This window comes from Chionomys nivalis, chromosome 25 (assembly GCF_950005125.1).
Source record: "Chionomys nivalis chromosome 25, mChiNiv1.1, whole genome shotgun sequence".
NCBI lineage: Eukaryota > Metazoa > Chordata > Mammalia > Rodentia > Cricetidae > Chionomys > Chionomys nivalis.
The window spans coordinates 8,492,073-8,517,909 of NC_080110.1; the positions used below are offsets into that span (position 1 = coordinate 8,492,073).

A 25,837-nucleotide genomic window follows, 5' to 3' on the forward strand; every position below is an offset into this window, starting at 1 on the left:
ATAACGAGATTTGAAATTTCATTTAAAATGTATTGTGCACTTCCTGGTGTTCAAACGGAAAAACAAAACAAAAAACCAACCCTCATCCTTCAAGGCCTTTTGTATGGGTGAACTTTTTGTTTAGGATGTTCACATCCGGGCCCCATTATCTTCTTTCAATTCTCTCACCATCTTCCTCTGGGGATTTAAGTTAGTTTTTACTTTATGTTTCTATCCCTACTTGTGGGTAGAAGTGGGCCAGTACCACTTTGGTTGTCTACACGCTTACTCAACTGTTCCTGAACTGTAAAAGCATTTACAGAAACTGGGCCAACTTCCTCGGCCCTTCTCCTTCAAGAAACAAAACCTAACTCACTGCAACAGTAGCCCTTTCTGGGTCGTATAGCATAGTATTGGCCCTCTCACAACGCTCGGTTTTATTGTAACCGTTGATAATCTGTCATCCCAGAGAGATTCTAGGGCTTCTGACCACCCAGCAAGTGCCAACAGTGTCATAACATTAAAAACAAAAACCAAAACCACTGTGGCTTAAATCAAAGCTTCGTGCGAGGATAATTACTCCAGTAGCACCACACAGCCAGCCACAGAACAGAAGAAAAAAGTAGCAGCGATCGACCGAGATGCTTCTGTGTGGGTCACAGGATATCAACTCTCTCGAGAAAGTCCGTGCCATGCGGTAGGTATCACGTGTCCAGTAGCGGCTGGAAACACTTCAAGCCAGAGTTTTGCTGTTGTGAGGGGCTGATGTACGCCGTTCGCCTCCTTGCCAGTCGCTGCGGACCGGCACAGGGTATAGATCGGTCCACCAAGAGGGTCTCCTGCCCTCCCGTTGTGTTGGAAGCCAGACTTGCGGCGCGAGTTTCCTGGGACAACCCCGCCCCTCCCAGACTCCGCCCCGTCCTGGCCCCGCCTCCAGCTAGGCTCCGCCCCTCCCCGCCGCCGCCGCCGGCAGGGGTCGCGCTGCCCCAGGCGAGCTGTGCAGGCGGGGGTGGGGAAGCACCCGCAGTCGGTCGCTCTTCGCCGCCACCGCTGGTTGGATCGTTTCAATAAAAGTCTTTTTTTTCCCCTTCTCTCGCTCGCTCCGGGGAACAGGCGGAGGCGTCAAGCCGCAGCCGCCGCCGAGCGAGAGAAAGCGACGCGCACGCAGACGAACGAGAGCGGCGGCTGCGCTCTCCCTTGCACCCCGCGTCGCCCCGTTCCGCCCCGAGCTCCACGACCGGGGACTACTGGGCCGTCCGTGCGACTCCACGGCCCGGGAGCCATGTTGAGCAGGGGGCTCGGGCACGCGTGAGGCGGCCGGCGGCCCTCGCGGAGCGGAAGGCGCGAGGTGGGGGGGGGCGGGAGGCCTGAGGCTGAGGCGCCTCTGCGCGGCCACCGCCACCACCGGACCTGCATCCGCTCGCCCGCCCGGAGGAGTCCGTGTCTCCCCGCACTTGCTGGTGAGTTGGCGGCGGGGTCGGTAGGGGATCGCGACGCCTGTCAAGCCGGCCGCTCGGGCGGGGACGGTGTCGGTCGCGTGTCCGCGCGCGGCGTGGGCTGCGGGGGTGCCGAGCTGGGGGAGGCGGAGGTGGGGGTGGTTGGGGGGGCAAAGGGCTGCCGTCGCCGCCCGAGGTGGCTGCGGATTGGGGGCTCCTTGGGAGGCCGGTGGCCCCGCGGGGCGGCGGAGGGGAAGAGGCGGAAAGTCCCCATAGACACAAAGGTCCCCCGGGCCCGGGTGGAGGCGCGGGGCGCGGGCGGGGAGGCGGGAGTGGGCGAGGACGCGGGCGCTGCGGGCTCCTTGGAGACGCGGAGGCTGCGCGCCGGTGGGTTGCTCGGCGGGGGAGGAGCCCTCGCGTGGGGAGCGGGTCGACACAAAGCTCCGGGCAGCCCCTCTGGCTGGCGGGTCACACCCCTGAGTGTCGCTCCAACCGGAGGCGGAGGGACTGTGGGAAACCCAGAGAACCCGGGAGATGGTGGGGAGGGGGGGAGGGTTCCACCGTTGTCTCGGCTGCAATCGCTTTTCGCAGTGTTTGAGTGTTTCTCAGCTGGGTGGCCCCGGATTGTCCTCCCTCACGTCACCCCCGCACTGCCACATCGCCTTCCCCTGTGATTTCTTTCCCACTCGTTCTTCTCTCCTACTTTTCACCCACTCCTTCTGGGGTAAGCGGTGTTTTGCCTTCAGCTAGGGGAACGTTTGCTAATGACAGGATGCCGGACTCGTTCTGACCCTGAACTGCCTTGAACTCTCCTCTTTTCCCCCACCCTTTCCTTTCTGGGATCTACTGTGTCACATGGCCATTAACAATTAGCTTTTCTTCTTCAAAAATGGCAAGAGCGTTTAGCTGAAATCCGTGGCGCCTCTCCCTTATGTTAATTTTTGTGGCCTTCGAAGACGCGTCAGTGGTCCCGTTTTAGCGCCTCCCAAGCCAAACTGATTTCCAAGGCACAAGTGGCAGATTTTGTTTGGTGTCTTGACTGTTCCTTTGGCCAGCAAAGTGTATTCCTGGTAGCAAACCTGTCACTTTACGGGAAACGCTTGACTTAAAGGCAGACAGTTCTTGCCTCCCAACTTTACTGTTTTTTCTTTTTTGAGCCTTTGTTTGATTTATTTAAACGACATTTGTGCAAGATTATCTAAGTAAAATCTAAGTGACTGAGATTCGCTTTGTGAACCGCAGAGCAGAATAAAATGAATGAGACCTCTGATCAGATGAATTGACTTAAACCTTTGAATCTAGAAATATGAGAAAAAATTGCAGGTGGTCATATAGCTGGTTTTGTTTTGTTCTTTTATTTTATTTTTTATTTATTTATTTATTTTTGAGACAGGGTTTCTCTGTAGTTTTTTGGAGCCTGTCCTGAAACTTGCTCTGTAGCCCAGGCTGGCCTTGAACTTAGAGATCCACCTGCCTCTGCCACCCACGGGCTGGGATTAAAGGAGTGCACCACCGCCCAACTTATTTAGTTCCTTTATGATCCTAAGGAGTTGGCTTATATATTAAGTGAAGTGTCGCTTTGTTAATGAAGTCATTTTGGTTTTTGTCATTCTACATCTGCATAAGCAGTGGTTTCCAACAAAGGAAGACAGTATGACTGAGGACTCCAATTTTTTCTTTTTTAATGTTTTGAGAGTGGATATAGGAATGTGAAGAGTGTTGTTCTTGTATCTGGCAAACCATCTCATAGGCCAGAAGTATTAACTGTGTGAATGCTGCCCTTCAAAGAAATGCTGCGAGTTGGCTCGGTAGAGAAGGGTACTTGTCTCGGGGTTTTAATTTCGATCCCGGGAACACAGGCAAAGATGGAAAGAGAGCACAAACTCCACAAAGTTGTCCTCTGACTTCCACATGCCCGAACCCCACACACATCATGCAAATAATAATAGTAATAATAATAGCAGTAATAGTAATAATGATGTATATTTTAAAATTCCTGTGCAAACAGGAGTTTTAACTACTTTTGCAAAGAAAATGAAAACGTTACTGAAAATATGAACGAGAAGAAAATAAAAATAAATCTGTTTAGTGTAGGTGCTATGATTTGTCCAGTAATAACACTCATATCTTGCAGTTCGCTCACTTTAAAATATTGGCATTAAAATTTTAGGTATTTCAGCTGGGGATTAGTCTGCATTTTTCAACTTCCTATCCTCCTCCTCACTCCCCCAACCAAAATGTTTTAGAAACCTTTGTGAAATTAATAGGCCACATTATTAATTGATGTTTAATATACTTATTAAAAATCATGTACATTTTTTTCTGTACACTTAGTGCCTACTTAGATAATAAAAATTAGTGTTCCTATGAGGATATTTATCAGAAACCTAATAAATGTTTCTGGATTGTGGGTTGTTTATTTTTTGCCCAAATTTTCACATTACTTTTACATTTAGGAAAAATGCAGAATTAAAGTCTTTTTAATATCATAATTTCCCTATTACTAAAATGGGTTTTTGAAAAATGTGTAGTTTATTCCCATACTTGTACTCAGGCCTAAGAAAGTAACTTGGTGTTAACTATATAACATAGTATTTAACCTGTCCTATACAAGTTTGTTATCAAAACAAAAAGATAGCTATGTAGATAGTAAGGAAAGATGAAATTAGAAGAATTAATTAAATGTTAGATTTGATGCTATATGATGATGCTATATAATATATGTTATATAGCTTCTAATGGCTTATAAGTCATTGGTTCTGCATAAACTAGAAAGCAGAAAATCTTTTTGTCTTTTATCATAGCTTAGCTGTGTTGACTATAGGGATTTAATGTATGTTTGGATACATATAGTTTTCAGATACTGTCTTGGGTCTACAATTATGAAGGGAAGTGTATACGACTTGTTTTCCTACACTTCCAGCAATACAGTTTCCTTTTCCTTCATGGATGAAACAGAGTTGCGGGCTGTACAGCAATGCCCAGGACAAAAGCGATTGTGGCTGCAGAGGAAGCTATTCAAAAAGAGGAGGTGATGATGTCCCCTAATATTAAAAAGCTATCTGAACACAGTACTTTTTGCCTGCTTCCTTTGTTATTGTCTCATAGTCTTGGATATTTAAAAGATGTTACATTCTGAATCTTTATTGTTCTTTAGTGTTTGTATAGTTCTGTCAGTCTTCTACATGGGCCTTCTCCTTCTGGGGTGGATAATTACTGAAGAAATGTGTTTCTGTGCTGGTGGGGAAAAGGCCTTTATTTGTTAAATCCTACTTATAGAAATAGGCTCTGTGGTATTTTAGGAATGATCTCTCCTTTTGTGTATGCAAAGAAGAATGATTTGGGATTCTTTTGAATTTGAAGTGGGTAGTTTTGCTCAAACTTTTTAATACCTATTGAAGTACATGTTATAAAATGATTATGCTATTTTTTCATTTTCAACATTGATACAGTGCTATTTAAAATGTGCTTTACATGGCGCTGGTGAATATTAGAAGACCCATTCTGCAGCTTGCTAGCGAATGTGACCTGTCCCATGGCCAGTTTCTTTGAACTCCTGAAGAGAGGATTGATTAGAACCGCCTTCAAGGGTTCTTGCTGTTAGTGGATTTGTTATAATTTTGCTCACAGTATAATCAATTGGTGTTTAATGCCATATGTGTATTTGTTTACTTTTGATATCTGCAAAACACTGACCTGGAAAAAGGCATAGTCAAGGGCCTGAAGAAATGTCTTGTGGCTTTCTTTCTCTTTCTGCCATGTTTTGCTCTCCCCGCTGGCCACCTTGGAAAATCAATAAACATCTGCCAGTAAATCTAATGTTTTATGGTCTGCAGTAACATACCATGTAAACACTTGTTTTGAGGAGGTAGAATTACAGAGCTCCAGCGCGTCAGGATAGCTTGCCTCGCAGAGGACACGGTTAATGTTTAATTGCTTTTTTCCCTCATAGTTCATATTGTGTGCTGAATGATTGCATGGCCCCCAAATTGAGATCCTGGGAGATAGATTTGGGGGAACTAATTTAGATTTAGTGAAAATGATCTTGCCTTCTAAAAATATTTTTATTTTTTGATACACCTTATCTCAGACTGCTTCATCTTCCATAACAAAGTATCACATGTTGGATGCTTCTAAAAACAGTATTTTCTCACTCTTCTGATTCCAGGAGTTTGAAGCCGCCAGAATGCCCATTTGGTTAAGTTTTCAGAAGAAGGCCTCCCCTCTTTGTTTGTGGGTGCCTGTTTTTTAACTGTGTGGTTTTCTGGTGCTTTGTTTGGTGCCTGCGTGGAAAGGAAGGATGGGGAGGGGAGAGGATAGAGGAAAAGAACTTGGGAGAGAGAGGTTTTTCTTCTTCAAAGGCATAACTACTATTATAAGGGCCTACCCTCTGATTCCCCCAAACCCACCTCCAAAAACTGTTATACTGGTGGGTGAGTCAAATTCAAAACATGAATTTGAAGCCACTCAAACATTCAGTATATAATGTAAATCATGAGAAAGAGATTGTCATTAGTTGTGTCTGAGCTTTTTTAAACACTATTGTTTCGTTAAATCCTCTCAGGAAACCTGTTATGTTAGGTAAGCCCCCCTTTTTATTTTCTTCCTTAATAAGGAAGCAAAGGCCGTAGGTGAAGTAATTACCCCTACAGCGACTCAAGATTCACGTTTAAGTGGTCAAGAATGCTCATTGTGTCTAAGAGAAGGGGATGCTGGGCAGCTCACCAACAGCTGCAGTTCTAAGTCGGAGAAAAGCACTTCTGTGTCTGTAGATTTGCTCCGCGATCCTCCCCGACCTTGTCCTCTGTTTTGGATGTTAGAGACGGTTTTGCTTTGTAGCCCATGTTAGTGTGAACTGCCCTGGCTAGTGTGGAGATGTCTTTTCAATCATGAGTCTATCGGTATTTTGACACACAGAAGGAATGTGAATGCTAAGAAGCACACAGAAGACCCTCCCCCTGAATTATGCTTTATATACATTCACTTCCTTTTCAGAATGTCTGTTCATTTACTTTCATTTTACATGGATTAAAATTAATTGAATTTGTATAATTGAAGTGACCTGAGCGCATGCCTTCTGTGTTGGCCAGTTTTACATTCCTGTGATAGACTATGTAGGAAAACCACCTTATAATAGGAGACAGCTCTTTTGACTCATGGTTCAGAGGCTTCAGTCCATGGCTGACTCCATGGCCTCTAGGCCTGTGGTCAGCTAGGACATCATGGCGAGGCGCATGCGTGTGGTGGAGCAAAGCAGGCAATCTCCTGGCATCGGGGGAGCCAAAAAACAGAGAGGAGGAAGAGTCCAGATAGATTAGATCCTTTGAGGCTGTGCCATCCAGAACCTACTTCCTTACTTTGACCTTCCTCCTGAAGTTTCCACTGCCTCCCAACAGCTCACTAGGTTATTAGTTCATAAATAGATCAATCTATTCGTGAGATCAGTGCCTTTATGATCCAGTCTTCGTCCGAAGGGCCCACTCACTGTCTGAACACTGTTTCACTGGGCCCTGAGCTTTTAATACTTGATCTTCTGGGAATATTTGGGAGCCAATCCATGATGCCATCAAAGGGATCCTTTGACTAGTATTGGTAAAAACTTCAACACGTACGTGTGCACATGTGTGCATGCATGCGTGCACACACACACCACCTATTGGTTTTTGATCTTGATATAGCTTACTGTAAGCATGGTATAAATTTTGCATATTTTTATTCAGATAGCCACTGAATTTCATATTGAAAATTGATCCTCAGGATAGAGAAACTATGGATTAGTACGGTTAACATATGTGGTTCATTAAAGTGAAAAGGAAGGTTAATAATAAGAACCATTTAGCTGTTCATCTTGGCACATACCTGTAATCCCCGTGCTGGGGTGGGTGAGGCAGGAGAATTGGAAGTAATTTCAAAGCCATTCTGAGCTTCACAGAGAGATTCTGTCTCTAAAAACTTAAATGAAAAAGACGAAGTTGATTTTTTTGGTGCGTGGTATATGTATTTGTATATATGTATACGTATACGTGACTCATACACATGTACCAAGGCCAGAGGTTGGTATGTTGTGTGTGCTATTGTTTGCTACCTTTTTCTTCATCATTGAGCCCTGAGAGCTAATCTTTTCAGTAAGACTGGCTAGGCAGTGTGCTGAGCGCCAAGGACGCTGCTGTACCTTCTAGCTCTGGGAAGTAGGCAGGTGGCACTGTGCACAGCTTTTCCATGGGTTCTAGAAACCTGAACTCAGGTCCTTGCTTACATAAGCATTTCCCTGACAACTCTCTCTCCAGCACTATCTTTCCTAGAGCGTTCTTTCTCCATTTTATGTTCTTGTTACTGTACTTTTAAGAATTCTCAGTTTTACGTGTGTGTTTGTAAACAATGAAGAAAATATCCAAAGCTATTTTTTCACTGTATCTAGTTATTTACTAATTTTTTTAAAAAATTTGTTTTTTCAAAGCATATATTTAATGGTGTAGTATTTTTTATTGGTGGCTTATATTTGTTTTTAGCATATGTTGATGTTCAGTGATTAAAAACAAAGGTTGGTAAGAGCTATTTAAGTGTGAGAAATTACCTACTTACAAAACCGAGACAGTTCTCCTTTTTAAATTAATGTATGATTTTTATGGGCATTTTTTTTTAAAGCATCAGAGGAAAATGAAAATTGTGTATTAGAGCTGGGGTTCAAAGATGAGGGAACTTGGGCATTGATATTTTAATGCTGTGATGATTATTTGAAGAAAACGTCTCAGTTTGGAGGCCTGGATGTCATTTCCTCCGATGTCTTCCTTTTTCTGCTCTGATGGGGCTGTGTGTTCTTGGTAACGTTCGTGTCTTCCGTAGTGCTGAACACGTTCCGCTGCGGGGACCGTGTGAGTCTCTCTCTTTTGTCTTTCCCTTCCGTAACCTCATCTGCACACCCCACTTCTATATTGTTCAGTTCAGAGGCCTGGTGGGACCGGGGAACACCACACCACTTAGTAGAGTGCACTCAGAGCTGTTGGCCTAGAAACAATGAAAAATAATTTCAGGTTTTGACTCTCGGGGACTACCAGGTTGGCGGTGTTTGTGTGAGAGCAATCTAGAAGTCAGTTATAGGCCAGCTTAGAGGGGTAGTAATTTGGCATTGTTGAGACTTTTTAATTACATGTGAGCCGTTCTGACTTGTTAGAGCAAAGGAAAAGGCTGGTGGCCCTCAAAACCGGTTTCTTTTAGACAAATGAAAAATACAAAACTCGCACATTTATACATTAAATATGTATATTTACTTACTTCTAAAGATCTAAAACAGTGACCAATTCAGAGTAATTCTGCTTAACTAAAACCTTTCATTTCTTATGAAATCTGGCTCTTCAGCTGCTGGACCTGAATGCACTCACGGGCCACTGAATTGTAGTCAAAGGGTTGTGCAGGGTGTTTAGTGTTGTTCCTGCAACCCAGTCGTCAGTGTTTATAATTGGTCAAGAATTTGTTTCCCAATATAATTAAATTAAAGAGCTTTCACTTTTAAAATGAAAGACTATTAAAACTGAGACTTATATTATACCTGTGCTGGTATAGTTCTATTATAATTAAGACACTTATTTTACATATCAGTAGGTATGGCTTAGTAATATCATGTTTAAAATGTAACATTTAAAAGTGAACTTTCATAGTTTATGAGATTTGGAGCTTTTCAAATATTTCAATTTATAGTTGTATATAGTCTTAATTCATTAATTTTTCTGTGTTACTTTTTGCTGCGTTTATTATTTCAGCAATAATGGAGTGAGCATTGTATTTCATAATGTAGTAGACATCTGATCTGTTTGTTCAGGTTGATTAGTGATTCATAGACAAAAGGATCAAAATAGTATGGATTTTAAAACTGGGTTTTCTAAAATGCCTCACTGCGCTTGCCCAGTGCGGAAGTCGCTCTGGAAGTGAGTGTGTGCGCTGCAGTCTTCATTTATTTGGGGGTGAGGGATGTAAGACTACATCACCGAGGATACTCAGTGTTGCTTCTTATCTCGCAGGCTTTCAGAATGAAGAGGGAGTTATGCACTCAGTTTCATAACCGTTTCTTCAGGGCCAGGCTCATTTTCCTGCAATAATTTCCCCTTCCTTAGCCTTGTGGGTTTCCTCTTGTTTGGCATCTACACATTTGAGACAGTGTTTATGATCTGTGCATGTGACTCTGAAGGTTTTTTGTAAAAGTAGAATCATTGCTCCTGGAGCCAATTTTAACAATACTGGCCTTACCTTTTATTCTTAGTCCTGAAGTCTGCCTAAGTGCATGCTGCCTATTGTATTCTTGTTTATTATCTTTTGTTCTAGGCCAGGGGGCTTCACCTGAACTTCAAAAATATTCTTGTTGATTAGAAACAAAAAGTCCTGTGTGTGTGTACACATGCCTGTCTGTCTGCCTGCCATCTTCACCTGTCTGTCTATCTCTGTCTCCAGCTCAGTTCCTGAACAACTGAATCCAAACAGCGGCTTGGATTTCTAGTGTTCTAGGGTAGTTCTTGGTGAGTCTTGAGTTTTAGCATTGTGCTAAGGGGAAAATCTACTAGTATACAAATTAAATTTAGAGTAAAGACAAAATGATTTTAAAGTGCCCCGCTCAGTCATATTTTCTCAAAACCTTCCAGTTTGGGGGGAGCAAGAGTTTAGGATCCTTGTTTATGTATGAAACCGTTCCGTTTATTTTGCCCTGAATTCTTGAAGTGGGCAGGCCTTCGCTCTTTTAAGTTTGTTTCCTATCGGTGTCTTTCTGTTTCTTTATGCATGGTCTTAATTACTATGGTTTTAAAAATTATTTCTAAAATGTACAATAATATAGAATCTGGGTAATCTAAATCACTTCCTGCGTTACTTATTGTCTTCATATATTCCCAGTTGTCTTCTTTTCACAGATGGTTTTGTATTTTTAAGATATTTTTTTGTGATGCAACATTTTTTAAGGTAGCAAATAATTTTAAAGGCTATGAGTTTGTAGTGTTTACATTGATCTATCAAAAGAGGTCTAACCATTTTCTAGTGTTTGACAATGCTTACTTTTACTATTTTAGATTTTCCTATGGAAAACTTGAATAAGAGACACCCCCCCCCCCCACACACACACACAGACACACATTTCTTTAGGGCATGTTAATACCCAGAAGTGGGATTCTCAAATGAAAGTTTATTAAGTCTTCTGGTATTTCCTATTGAACTAATATAACCAGTGATAAACCATATTAGTGACACTAATTGTTGCAGTGAATCTTGATTAGATTGAGAAATACCAAGAACAATGGAACTGTGTCTGTCAGAGTGCTTCCGGAGATGGTTAGATCACAATACCTTTGACCTAATGAATGGGTTTAATCCATTGATAGATTTAGAATATTGGGAGGTGGTGAAACTGTGGAAAGCCGAGCCTAGTCAGAAGAAGTAAGCCACTGGGGGCATAGTTATGAGTGCTAGGTTTTCCCTGACCACTTTTTGCTTCGTGTGTACTCAACTTCCGGTCTGCCTTGATGTGAGATGCTCCATTACTCTCTTCCTGTTGTGACCTAAACTTCTGAAACCACAAACTTAACTCTTTGCTCTCTTTAGCAGTTTATGTCGCATCTTTTGTCACTGTGAAGCTTGGTTCTGGCGCTTGCTTCTCTAAGTTCACTGTTACTATGGGGAAATGGGAGGTGCAAACAGGAGTCGGTGGAAGCTTGTAGAGCAGCTGGTCTGTCTCCTTCTTACCTGTGACACACAGGTGAAAGGTAAGGACTGGTCCCTGAGGTCCTCTGACCACACATATACCATGGCGTCCCTCACACACCCAGGAATCCACAGACACGCATTTGTTTCTCACAATTGCATTTGATCCGGGGATGTTGAATTTTTTTTTTCCTTCTTTAGTCCTTGAATTCTTTTTTAAAAACTAATTCTAATATTTTGTTTTGTTTCAAACTGTACCATATAATTTTTTTAAAATGGAGGCAGTTATTTTGGGTGATCCATCTACTTTTAAAAACATTTATAGCCGGGCGGTGGTGGCGCACGCCTTTAATCCCAGCACTTGATAGGCAGAGGCAGGCGATCTCTGTGAGTTCGAGGCCAGCCAGGTCTACAAGAGCTAGTTCCAGACAGGCTCCAAAGCTACAAAGAAGCCCTGTCTCGAAACACCAAAAAAAAAAAAAACAAAAAAACAAAAAAACATTTATTTCACCTTTTAAAATTATTGGCACCTTATATCTTATATCTGTCTGGTATGGCAAGACACTTCATCTTATTCCACCTAATCTTTTGATGTTCGTTTGCATATGTGTTTTTTATTCCACTTTTGTAAATGGTAGGGAAAAATGTAGCTTGGGGGTGGTGTAAAGGTTTATGGAAGAAAAACTGCAGTTGACTCCTTTGCTTCCTAGAATATTGATCTCTATTTTTCTCCCTCAAAACTGTCTCTTTATTATAAAGTTTGAACTCTAAATATATCTTTGTGTCAGTAAGAGCTGCTTCAGGATTGGAGTATATTTTCTTTTACCTGTTTTTCTAAGTATTACTACTTAAAGGGGAGCTCAGTAAAGCATGACTCATTCATTTAGAGTGAAGAAGTACCAAGTAGGAAGGAAGACTATTGGTAGATGAAGTCACAGAGAGACATTCAAACCCCAGTGCATTTGTTACTTTGTTGCAGGGTTTTGATACTTTGTTGTGATAATACCAACAGAAGCAGAATATGAAGGAAGAGTTTATCTGGGTTTATGGTTCCCGAAGGAGAGTCCACAGTGGTGGAGGAGGCCAGAGCAGGAGGTTGGGAGGTTACATCTTCAACCACCACAGAAAGCAGAGAGCCCTAAAAGCTTGCTCACCTCCAGTGAGGTTCTACCTCCAGCCAGGCTGCACTTTTTTTTTTTTTTTTCCCCCCGAGACAGGGTTTCTCTGTGGCTTTGGAGCCTGTCCTGGAACTAGCTCTGTAGACCAGGCTGGTCTCGAACTCACAGAGATCCGCCTGCCTCTGCCTCCCGAGTGCTGGGATTAAAGGCGTGCGCCACCATCGCCCGGCCAGGCTGCACTTCTTAAAGGCCCATACCCTCCCAGCAGGAGACCAAGTGTTCAAATTCTTGAGCCTGTGGGAGACAGTTTCAATTTAAGATGCCACACCCAGTAAGGAAGTTAGGTTTTATTCATTTGTTGAAGTGAGCTACATGTTAAACATTTTTGTACAGTGAAATTCTTGGGAAAGTTTTATGAGCAGTTGCAAACGGGCCACTTGCTGGCCAAATGGATAATGCTTGTCATATGTTGATGTTCAAGAGCGGCGTGGCGTGGACGGTTTGCATTGCGTATTGAGCATGCTGTTTTTACTCTAGTTTGCTTCGCCTCAGAGATGGGAAGACGATTTTACTGCTTCTCAGGAACACTAAGGAAAGAGTATTTAATTTGTGGACACTGCCATTTTTATCTTCCAGTAAGATAATGTTTCTCTTTGTTGGAAATTGCTGTTGCCATTGGGGGTGACAAATAAGAGATGTAAATAATAGATTTACAAAATGTAGAAATTGTGGTTCCTTTTATTCAGCTAAAATGGCCTCGTTTGTAATCAAGAATACAAATACTATGTCTCTGTGAATGATTTTTCAGTCCTTTAACCTTTACCTCCCTGCTAGTGCAGCTGATGGAGTGATGCTGTTCCTTGATAGTTAACCCATCTAGCTAATGATACCATCTGTGTGCATGTCAGTATTTTAAACTCAACTTGAGTTTGGCTTGAAGTACCTCTGCTGTGTTAAAAAGTTTATAAGGAATGTCTTTGGCACACACTATAAATAAATGAATAATTTATGCTGGAGATTTTTGCATACTGAGATAAAATGTTTTATTGGTAATAGCTCTTAGTGTTGCATTATGTAGCTCGACTGTGGTTTTGTCCTTTGCCCCTCATGATTCTTAGTTGTTCCCTCGTTTCGCTTCTCTAGTGTTAAATAAGCAATTATGAGTGTGTTGATGTCTGGAAGTAGCTTTAAAGGGTTGCATTTCCTAGTGAGAAGGCTGTTTTTACTCTAGATAGCATATATGCAGACACACACACACTTCCACCAGTGAATGTGTTTGGGAAAGAGAGTCCCACGGACTTCCTTGCCCTGTCATTTAAATGATGTAAGAGGATGGGAGAGGCAGTGACACCTCAGTAGGCACAAACACACTCAGCTAACACTCGCTTTTAGTTTTCAATACCTATCCAGGACAAGGAGCCGGGCCTCCTTGGAGAAATGGCTGAATTCTTGGGCTGGGGAAAGAAGTGAAGATTTCAGTGACCCTGTAGCGTTACAGTGCTGGCATTAAGGAATGCTCGAACACCCCGAGTAATTTGTCACTACCTGCTAAAGAGTGCATGGTGGGGGCACCAAAATAAATTAGCATACAATTAACCAGAACATAAAATCTGTGAGTTCATACTGATATAAATCTCTTACACAAAATTCCAAAATCATAAATGAAGCTATATGTGTAACCTAATTTCTTACCTCTTTTTTCTTCTGTTTTTTCTTTTTTCTTTTTCTTTTTTTCTGAATCAGGGTTTCTCTGTGTAGCTCTGGCTGTTCTGGAACTCGCTCTGTAGACCAGAGATCTACCTCTATCTCCCAAGGGTAGGGTTCAAAGGCATGCACCAGTACTTCTGTCTTAGTTCTGTACTTCTTAAGTGTAAGCCACACATAGTGGTTTTGTTCTAAAGAGTGCAGTCTAAAAATTTGGGGAAAGAATAACTTCATTAGGACAGACCTGAGAAACACTCTCTTAGTCATGTGATCAAGATTAGCATCAGTAATTACAAATGTGTTGCTATTTTGTTGCGAGAATGTACTTCATTTTTGTGGTTTTCTGCCCTGTAAACTATAACCCTGGTTCAGTCGTGAGAAAATGCTAGTCAGATCCCGATTGAGGAACAATCTGCACAGTACTCGAATGGTGCTGGTCAAATTGTCATTGTCACCATGAACAGGGAAGTCAGACCAAGAGTAACCTGAGCATTTACAGTTATTGCAGAACAGTGTGAACTGGATCAGACCCTGGAACTCAACTAAGGAAATCGAATTAAATGGTGAACTTCAGTTGATAATAATATATTCCGATTGGTTCCTTAACTGTGACTAAGGTGCCATTCCAATGTAACGGGTATGGGGCGTCGGAGAACTCTGTGTCCTATATTTGTAATTTTTATGTGACTCTGCATTCTAAAGAGTTTATTTAAAGCAATAAATGCTTGCCTATTTCTGATAGGCGTTGCCCTATTGCTGTTTTGTACTCGTACCCATCAGTTCAAAAGCCCTGATCTGTCTGTAGCCATATTTCTGGAATTTTGCAGTTGGGTAGATGAGAACTGGTGGGATTCAGGCTGTTACAGTTTTCATCTTATCAGTGATATTGAATCATTTATTTCATAGGCTTATGGGCTGTTTTGCCCCCTCCCCCTCCCATGAACCCTTATGATCTTTCGTTTTCTTCCGGGTCATTTGTCTGTTTTTGACTTAGTACTCTAGGAGAGTAGTCCTTTATATATGCAATCTCAGCTTTAGTTTTTTGTTTGTTTTCTTAAAGATTGTTTATGGTCTTTTTAAAAATTGAGATTTTTTTTTGTTTTCTTGTACTTTTTTTTATAAATGATAATCTTTTTCCTTTTATGATTGATTTGTAAATGTAATTAGAAAATCTTTCACCACAACCAAATTTTAAGTGAATTCTGTGTTTTTGTCCTATGTATACTTTTTTATTATTCGAGGATTTGAAAAGTACAAAGAACATAGTTTACTCATATTCACCTCCACCTCCCTCTTCCCCTCCCAATTTCATGTCTGTCTGTCTGTCTATCTGTCTCTGTCTCTGTCTCTCTCTCTCTCTCTCTCTCTCTCTCTCTTACTTAAATAACCCACTGAGTCCAGGTTGTGCTGCTCATTTAGCATGGGTGTGGTCCATCCACTGGAGCATGGTGGACCTACCGGGGGCCACACCTCTAAAGTAAACCAACTGCCCCTTTGCCAGCAGGCTAACTGTCGGTGGCCTTCAGCTGGCAGTGAGACAGTTTCTGTTTTCACATTTAGATGTATTTTAAGTTCCAAATACTTCACTTAGTACTTTGTAATCTTTGAAGTATTTAATTTTTTTGTTATTATTCCATCTGTGCATTTTTGGTGGTGGGGAAAAGAGGGGCATGTCTGGAGGTCAGGACAACTGGGAGGCTGCTTTCTCCCTCCATCGTTTGGGTTCCACTCGGGCTTGGTGGAAAGTTCTTTTACTGAGGAGTCATCTTGCCAGCCCCTTGAAGCATTTTAAATGCTCATGCATTTACTCTTTATTTGTGTGTGTGTGTGTGTGTGTGTGTGTGTGTGTATGGGGGCTGTGTGTGTGTGTGTGTATGGGGGCTGTGTGTGTGTGTGTATGGGGGCTGTGTGTGTGTGTGTGTGTGTGTGAGTGCAGGTGCCCAGGGAAGCCAGAGACATTAGATGGTCCTGAAGTTGTAGTTACAGATGGCTGTGAGCCACCCGATTGAACTTGGTTCCCCAGCAAAAGCAGTCTGTACTCCTAACCAGTGAGTCAAATCTCTTTAGCCTCTGTTTTGTTCTTGAGATAAAGCCTCATGTAGTAGCTCAGGCCGGCCTCAAATTCATGGCAGTCCTCCTGCATCGGCATCCCAAGTGGGATTACAGGCATCACTCACCACATCTGGCTCTGTCCACTCTTGAGGGATAAGAGTTGTTAGCTGCTCTCGGCTGTGACTCATGGTTTACAGATGCTTTTGCAGTTGTGAGGACTTGTTTGCAGTTGTTTTCTCTGCTGAATTGTGCCTCATTTCCTAGTAGTTTTCTTCTGTGACTATTCCTACTGGTGATTACTTCTGTACTCAATTTTTCCCTGTTGTGTTTCTCAGATTATTTTTCCTTAAATGAGTAAACTTGTGTCTCATGTATTTCTGAGCTTTCTTATAAATTCTCATGCATTATATTCATTCTGATATTGGAAATGTATTTAATAATTAGAAATTTTGATCAGTGGACCAGTGAGCTCATTTATCAAGATATTGAAGCTAGTTGTGTGAGCGGATGACTTAGCATAATCTTTTACAAGGTCTTCATATTTTCCTACAGGGCTTGTAAGGAACCTGGTACTGCTGAACTGAATGTTTCACAGACGTTTGGGAAATTGCCCAGTAGTGCCATAGAATGTTTGCTCCTGGAAAGTGTTGCCAAAAATAAGCTGTTGACTTTATTACTTATACCTGTGAAGGAGTGCCATTTTTACGTGCGTGCCTGTGGGTGGAGTGGAGTGGGAGACAGGACATGGGGCCATGGCTTTGAGGGTCAGCCGAATGGAAGGGACAGTGAGATTGGGAGTGCTGACTGGTGGGAGGGTTCTCCCAGCTAGTGTCTCAGTGCTAGGCTTGACGGCAAGTAGCATGAGCATCATGGTGAAGTTGAAGGGTTGACAGACACAGCAAGGCAAGCCTTTTTGGGTCAGACAGTCTAAAACAGTTGGAAAGTGAACAATCATTTAGTGCTGTTTATTGAAAAATTGAATAGTCTGCTGTTGGTTTACATGATTTTTTTGGGAAGTTCCTGAAATGAACAATGAAGTTATTTGAAACTCTTATCTTCCTGTCAGGGGTTTCCTGGAATAGTGAGGTCATTTTACTGCTGACAGCTGACTAACTGGTTAACGGAGACTGTAAACTTAGTGTAGAGTTTCGATTCTTAGCAGCCATTGTGAACCACTACAACCTTGAAAATAAAAAGTCAAATTTTTGGCCCCTTCTGTAAAGACAATACATTCTTTGTTTTGTTTTTAATATGTGTTGGTGTTTTCCTACATGTATGTCTGTGTGAGTGTCAGATCTTAAAGTTACAGACAGTTGTGAGCTGTCATGTGGATTCTGGGAATTGAACCAGGGTCCTCTGGAAGAGCAGCCAGTACTCTTAACCACAGAACCATCTCTCCAGCCCCGACAATACATTCTTTGAGTGGGCGATTTGATACTGAATGTTTTTGCCCCTGAGCAACAGGGCCCAACTGTAACCTGGTGGGTGCTTCAGATACCCAAGTAGGCAGTTGAATATAAGTTTGTAGCCAGAAAAGAGTTCAGAATCAGAGAAAAAAAACCATGAGTTATTATATGGATTCTTTTGAAACCAATGCGCCTAGATGGGTTTCTCTTAAGAGTTCTAGTATTTAATGGTTATGCTGGCGTATGTGTGGCTAGCTAGTAATGCAATGCCCGAGGTAGGCATTCCCTGGAATTAAAGCTACAGATGGTTGTGAGCCACTCTGTGGGTGCTGGAGTTGAACTTGGGTCTCTGGAAGAACTGCTGGGGTTCTTAACTGCTGAGCCATCTCTCCGGTCTTCCAAAAAAACCCTTGTTAAGAATGATGAAGGAAGGCTGGGAGCATAGCTCAGTAATGCTTGCCTGCTTTGCAAACATGAGTACCTGAGCTTGATACCCAGAGCCTGTGTTCTAAGTAAAAAGCCAGACATGGTGTGCTGGGAGTCAGAGACAGGTGGATCTCTGGGACTCACCCAGGCTAGTCTACTTGGTAAGTTCCAGTCCAGTGAGAGACTCTGTCTCCAAAAATAAGGTGGGCAGCACTTGAAGGAATAATACGTAAGGTTGTTCTATTGCTTTCACATGTACTCCTCATGTGTGTATGTGTGTACATATATACACACATGTAGCATGAAGAAAGAACTGCCAAACACTTAAACAGGGAAGGAGAGGTGAATGTGTTGGTTTAGGTTTGCTGAGGGAATTCCTGCTTGAAGGCTTTAAGGTTAACTCTGTGTGTGTGTGTGTGTGTGTGTGTGTGTGTGTGTGTATGAGAGAGAGAGAGAGAGAGAGAGAGAGAGAGAGAGAGAGAGGGAGGCACGTGTGTCCATGCGCATGCGCACACATGCCCTCAGTCATGGTTTGGGTAAGAGGCCATCTGTAATTGGAGGTAGGGTTATGGTTGAAGCAGCTTTGGGGTTGATCAGGCTTGATAGAGAACTGTGATAGTATTGTCGATCAAGGTTGAGGCACGTTTCTGTTTGCTGACTGAAACCGCCGCTGCGTGACTGCTCAGCAGTGCCAGTGTGAAAGGTGCAGATGCGGAGGAAGATTCGGGTAGACCAGAAGTCGGGCAGGGCTGACACAGCCGTGCCTCAGTATGATGGGGACACATTCAGAGAAGCACATTGCTAGGAGATAGCGGGTTTCACTGTCGTCCAGGCAGCGTGCTCTGCTTAGACAAAGCTAGATAGTGGTGGTTAGTTCACTCAGCGTGGCTTGCTTTTTATGTGCCTGTGTTCATGTCTGCAGGTGTACATATGTGCACGGCCAAGCATAACCTCAGGTATCTTTCTCAGGAATGCTATCTTTGTCCTTTTAGACAGGGTTTCTCATTGGTTTAGAGCTCAGTAATTAGAATAGACTATCCAGCCAGTGAGACCCAAGTATGCTCTCGTCTCTGCCACGATTTGATGCCATCGAGAGATGTAGCAAGCCCAAGGTATAGGAGGGTGCAGCTGTCATAGCAACGCATGCTGTGTCTTAGAGAATGCTTTTGTCTTGTAAGCAGGACCACACTTTGATAATAATATGTGATAAATATGTAAGTCAGTAACACTTTATTATCATTATGTGTGGCGCACATAATTGTATGCATTGTGCGTTTGTATGATGCAGAGTAGTAGGTGTATTCCCATCAGCATCATCACAGACACATGAATAATGCACTGTGCTCTGGCATCGCCAGGTAACCATTTCCACTATTGACTCAGGTATGGTCTAGAACTGTGTTCCTGAATTTAATAGATGCGAATATTTGCCTCCCCTCTCTGCTTTCGGTAGCCAAGTGACTTTGCCGTGCTGCCTCATTCTGATGGTTGGCATCTCCTACTAAGCTAATGAACGGATGACTAGTCAGCCTGATTGAACTTATACTCCTCCGTAGAATTACTCTTGGGAGTTTCTCAGGGTATGAAGAGTTCCGCTGTTACTTCTTGAAAAGAAACCGTTTTTAATAAAGGAAAGAGTAAGTTTGCCAAGAGGACAGAAGCTGGAGTGAGGTATATGGTTGGTCAGAGCAAAGAGGCTGGAGTGAACCGTCCTCAGGGAATTGGATATCCTCAAGACAGCGAGCACACACTGTGAATATGAACTCTGGAGATGACTGGTGTCCCAAAAGGCCCCTGTACCTAGGTGGAGAGAATATGTATCGGCTCCAGGGGTGAATTTTCACTTGCTAGTTCTTCTGTCCGTGTACAGAATAGAGTCAGTCATGTAAGCACCCAGTCTCCTCTAACGTGCTGTCTAGTGAGAGGGTCTGGTTGCAGGTGAGTTACTTGAAATCGAGGATGTTTTTGTTGATAAACAGAAGTGACTTATTCACTCACATTGGTTGTGTTGGGGACTGCAATTTCATGTGTAGTACAGACATTTGATGCGCATGCTTTGGGAATATATAGCAGAAGAAGCTGTTGGATGTTACATAAATGTCAGCCATGAAACCCAGTTCTTAGTAGATCTTACATTCTTTGAGGTCATTGTTAATTTTTTTTTTTCCCAAGACAGGGTTTCTCTGTGGTTTTGGAGCCTGTCCTGGAACTAGCTCTTGTAGACCAGGCTGGTCTCGAACTCACAGAGATCCACCTGCCTCTGCTTCCCAAGTGCTGGGATTAAAGGCGTGCACCACCACCGCCCGGCCTAATTTTTTTTTTTTTAAGGGGGAAGAAAGTGTGGTTTTCTTCTCAGCCTTGTACTTCATTCTCAGTGTCTACATCAAAGAACCAGGCGCTGTTGTAGGTTAGGCTTACTCTAAAACTTGCTCCCATTCTGCTGCACAGTGATGTGCTGTATGCCGTAGAACTGTAACTGTCAGTGCCGAAGCTGTTTGTATTGAACTCTTCACCAATGCAGGGGTATGATGACGTCTCAGATTTCAAGGGTCAAGACTGAACTGATAGTGAGAGATAATTCTAGCCTAACGTAGAAAGTTATTAAGTTGGATTCACTTAATTCTAATTAATTCAGCCAGCCAGAAGTATCTTGATCAGAGTTCTTATTAACTTAAGCATTACCCACTCCGTCCGTCCATCCATTCATCCATCCATCCATTCATTCATCATCCACCCATCCGTCCGTCCGTCCATCTATCCACCCACCCACTCCATCCACCCATCCACCCGTCCATCCGTCCATCCGTCCATCTGTCCATCCATCTGTCCATCCACCCACCCACCCATCCATCCATCCATCCACCCGTCTGTCTGTCCATCCGTCCATCCGGGACAGGGTCTTCCAAGTAGTCCACACTAGCTTCTCATTATCTAGTTTCCAGGCTGACCTAGAGTCCATGATGTTCCTGCTCTGCCTTCGGAGTCTTGGAATTACCATCTTCCCTAGCTTCCACTGTTACTGTCCTAAATGTTATCTTATGTCCTGATAGGGAACTTTTCTTTGTATGTTAAAAAATCTTTATTTTTAGTATGGATATAAATATTTGGACATCTTCTTGCTTTATTTCATATTAATACCTGATCCACTACTTCACTTTTCTCTGTTTAACGTCCAGAGGTTCCCTAAGTAACTGGAATTAGTACCTTAGAATACAAATAAAGTCAGAAACTGAAAAGCAAAAGGTTATGGCCGTTGACTTTAGCCAAATACAGATTTTCTTCTTAAAACCTTGAGCTCTTAAAACCTGGCCTCGCTGTAGACCTCGTGTAGAAGAGAGTGCAGTCTTGTCATGCTCTCTCCATTTAAGACTTTGATGGGAACAATTTCTCATTTTCTGCTCAGCAAGTAACGTAGAAGATTTAGCTCCCCCTTCCCTAAACTATACAGAAATTTTTCTGAAGGGGATGGTTGCTGTATAGTTTTGAAGTTAACTGGTGCAGTCTTTGGAAGTCATTTGGGCGAGTATTCCAAGATCTTTGGAATATTAAGAGTGATCTTTTCCATCACTGCTTTTCCTGCCGGAAAACCTCACCGGAAGACTGGAGAGTGCTGGCAGTTTCAGTGTCCCAGGGCTTCCACCGCTGCTGAGCAGAGCTGGCCACCACCCAGCAGAGTTTGTCTTACACAGGCTTAGTTTAGAAAAAAGTAACAAGTCACTATTGTGTCGTAAACTGTAGAGTGACCAAGTGACATACATAGTTGTTCAGTTCGGATGCATCTTAGAGACAGAGGGCAGAAAGTTGTCTGTACAGTTTTCTTTTCCCCTCCCTTTGAACATAAGCAGAAAACCATGTGTATGTTTTGCCACATAGTCTAAATAATCCTCATTGAAACCCATATAAATATCTTGAAAATAGTTTCTGTGAGACATACTTTAAAACATACATAAGAAAATATATAGTATTGTTTGGATATAACTGAAAAATGTGTTTGTTTTTTTTTTTTTTTTTAAGTTAAGAGTTTCATAGAGCACATTTTGGTCATGCTTAACCCCCTGTTCAGTTCCTTCCAGATCCACCTCCCTCCCTGCCCGCCTGGCCTGTGTCCTCTTTGTTTTTCTTCTTTGGACTGATCAAGCCCAGTTTGTGCTGTCCGTATGTTCTTGGATGTTCACTACTCCACAGGAGCGTGGCTGTATCAGGGTGACACACTTGGAGAGAGCTGAGGCTCCTGTCCCAGAAGCTGTCAGCAGATGCACCTTGGCTAGGGGCTGAACTTCATGTCTGCTTCCCTTCTCAGGCTGGGATTTGGTCTGGCATGGGAATTAAAGTCTTATTCTCATAGTAGCTGTAATGTGTCCTTTAAAATATGAAAATATATAGTATTACTTAATTTCCACTACTGAAATTAGTCCTACTCTAAGTTTTTACTGTTAGAGTTTAGGGGTGATTAAATCTTTTCTTTTTTAATTAGCATAATATTTTATTGATTCTTTGGGAATTTCCTATCATGCACCCCATCAAACTCACTTTCAAGTCCTTCTGTGTCTGTTCCACCTTGACCCCCTCAAAATATAAATATAAATAGAGGGGGGAAACCACATTCAATCTGACCATATTCACTGGACTCAGTGGCCAGCCCCTTAAATAGGGCTAGTCGTCCCCCCCCCCCCCCCGCCAGAAGCCATCTTGTGGAGAGCTGACTTCAGCATCCTAGTCACAATATTTGAGAGCCCTCCTTGATGGTTTCCTGTTTAGGCTGTCTCTCTGGGTGTGGGGGAGGGGTATGGGACGGACAGAAGCCTTCCATGTCCCTCTTTCTCAACTGTGTCTGTGGTCATCAGTATCCCTGCAGAAGTAGCGTCCTTGCTCTTCACAGCCAGCAGGATCTCAGGTTGTGGGCTTCCACATGCTTTCTGGTGACAGCACAGACCATGAACATGGCCCCTGGCTGCAGCAGGACACGGGCCCAGACACCATAGACACCAGCATGGGCTCAAGTGGCAGTGCAGGCCACTGAGGTCAGTATGACCTTTGACCACAGCACGGCCCACGGACGTCAACATGGCAACAGTACAGACCACGGACATCTGCATGGACTTCGGTGGTAAAACATGCCATGGTCGTCATCACAGACCCTGGCGTTAATAGGACCACAGACCCAGACGTGGCCCTTGGCGGTAGCATGAAGGCAGACATCACCATGGTCTCGGGTGGCAGCGCAGGCCACTTATATCAGTATAGCCACTTACAGCAATATCGTCAACCCTCACCCCCCTCCTCCGACCCCACCTCCTCACAGCAACATGGGCCACTAGCCACATGGATTTCAGGCCTTACCATGGCCTGGGGCAACAGTGTGGACCACACCAACATGGCCTCCGGTGGCTTCACAGACCAGGGTGGTTCTTCGAGGAGGTCCAGACCAGAAAGTAAACCTTTCCTCATCTCAGGCCTCTGTCGTTGCCCTGAGGCTGGGTGGAGTGCGTAAGCTCCAGGCTTTTTCCCTCCAGTCCGCTGATCCTGCTGCACAAGAATGTGGTCCTCTGTACACTTCAGCCCTCCCTTGCCCCTGCTACTGCTGTCCACACTGGACACAGCACCAGTATTACAAGTTAACATCTTTTAAAGAGAAATGAGTTTTTAAAATAATGAGAAGAGCCCCATTATTTACATACATGAAGAACTCACTGAAATGTCAGAATAACTGGACAGTCATATCACCGTGCATGCTTCTGCACCTAGGCTGTTGAAACAGCTCATGAAACATAGCTTGTGGAAAATCCCTCTGTGCCCTGTGGGAGAAGTGTGGGAAGGACAACGAGTTCTTTGTATTATTATGAGAACTGCTTGACCCCCTGGCAAAGATTCTCTAGTCTAGGCTCTAGAACCTTTGCTTGAGAGCAAAATGAAATCGGATCCTGACCCTTGACCTCTTGGGTTGCACACTTTCACAGGCCTCTTCTGTCCTGTGGCAGTCACTCACTCACCTAATTCATTTCTGGAATTGACTGTCATTCACACAGTTCTGTGTAGACTTTGTAAGTCTCCTAACTGCGATTGTGATCTCAGGCACATTCTTTGATTTGGAACGTGTTTCCTCCCGTAAAATGGGGAGAGCAATAGCAAATGAGGTTTTCATGACAATCAAGGAAAGTAATTAATACACAGTTTTGAATGCTATCTCTCTGGTGATACTACCCGAAATGTGTTATAATTTTGTCATATTATTTTGGGCTATGTAATGACTATTCTTGGTTGTAACTTACATCTGGAACTAAAACCCCTAAATGGAGGATACACCTTTGAAGGATTTTTGCTTAATTTGAAGTAGGAAGACTTGCCTTTAATCCTGATCTTTCGAGCTAGTGAAAGACTTGCCTTTAATCCAGATCTTGAGGTAGGAAGACACACCTCTAATCTGGGCCACACCTTTTGCTAGAAGCCTACTTAAGGACATGGGAGAAGAAAGCTTTTGCTCTTTGCCTGCTTGCTCTCTCCTCGATAGAAAGTTCACTCCTTCACTGGTATCGGAGCCAACTTCTCAGGATCCCAGCACACACTGAAGACCAGCTGAGACACTCAGCCTTGTGGATTGAGCAACCTCTGGATTCCTGGATTTTCTGTTCAGAGGAGCCACTGTTGGATTAGCTGGAGTGCAGCCTATAATTGATTCATTCTGAGAATTCTCCTTTCAGTACATGTAAAAAGAGATGCATTCTAAAAGTTCCGCTTCAGAGCCCTGACTAAGACAGGCTAATTTGGTTAATTTACAAAACATACTAAGCAGTGATTGTACTGTGTCTCTTAAATACAAGTTATTTCAGGGAAGTGTTGGTTTTTGTTTTGTTTTATTTAGAGTTATGTAAGTTATTTAAGGTTTTATTTAAAGTTATTCCTTTTCTGTCTTTTTGTTCTGGTACTTAAATGGTCCTTCCAGCAAAATAATCTTCTTTCTCCAAGGCACCCAGAATGTATGGTTAGTAATTAGAAATAGTTAGGAACTCACCATGTGCTGGAATTAAAGACATGAACCACCACCATGCCCGAATTAGGCTGATTTTTATAACTCCCAACAGAAAGAAAAAGTTATGGAGTGCCTAACTGGTTCATGCTTACGAGGAAAGTTATGTGTTCATTCTTTGTAATGGTTGAGAGTATAGACAAGCATTTTTAAACTACTTGGGTTTCTACTTGGGTTTCAAGTGTCTTCTCTTCTAACTTCTGTAGACAGAAGTTTCTGTCCCACCCAGTCCTGCAGCTGTTTAGTCCCAAAGAAACACACAGAGGCTTATATTAATTATAAACCCTTTGGCCTATTAGCTCAGACTTATTATTAGCTAGCTCTTACAACTTAACCCATAATTATTGTCTATGTTTAGCCACATAAATTGGTACCTTTTCTCAGTAAGGCATTCTCATCTTGGTTCCTCTGCATCTGGCTGGTGACTGACTCTCTGCCTTTTCTCTTCCCAGAATTCTCCAGACTCTGGTCGCCACACCTATTCTTCCTTCCTAGGTACTGGCCAATCAATGTTTTATTAAACTAATATAAGTGACAAATTTTTACAGGGTATAAGAGCATTGTCCCACAGCACTTGTTCTGGGTTTGTAACTCTTTACTTGGTTAGTTTCTTATGTATAAAATGAGGATAATTTCAATAATGATGTAAGCCATTAATGGCTGAATGAGTTAGTGTAAATAGGTCTCTAACATTCTGGCATATGCTACTGCTCAGCTGCCTTCCCTGTCACAGAATACATTGGAAAGGGAGAAGACATCATTTCGTTGATCATGCTAACATCTAGAACTCCCATAGAGATCATAGTTTTCAGAGTGACTGCTAAAAACGTCTGAGAGTTAAAGCTCCTCTGTTCACCTGTCGACTGTTGGAAGTCGTATTTTATTACTCTGAATTACACCAGAGAACTGATAAAGACCCGGTATTTATGATGTGGTTTTACCTAAAACTATGTTTGAAAGGCCTTTTTTCTTTGAATTTGTAACTACTATTGCAAGGGAAATCAGTGACTAAGG

General features: G+C 42.9%; 1 protein-coding gene across 1 annotated transcript in view; it reads left to right on the top strand.

The window, feature by feature from the left end:
* Window positions 1–989: 989 nt before the first annotated feature.
* The window catches only part of Cdk17 (cyclin dependent kinase 17), a 74,278-nt gene continuing 49,430 nt past the window's right edge, over window positions 990–25,837 (top strand). The window contains exon 1 of the mRNA XM_057757720.1: window positions 990–1,439. The gene's annotated coding sequence lies outside the window, so the exon portion shown is untranslated. The remainder of the gene's footprint in view (window positions 1,440–25,837) is intronic.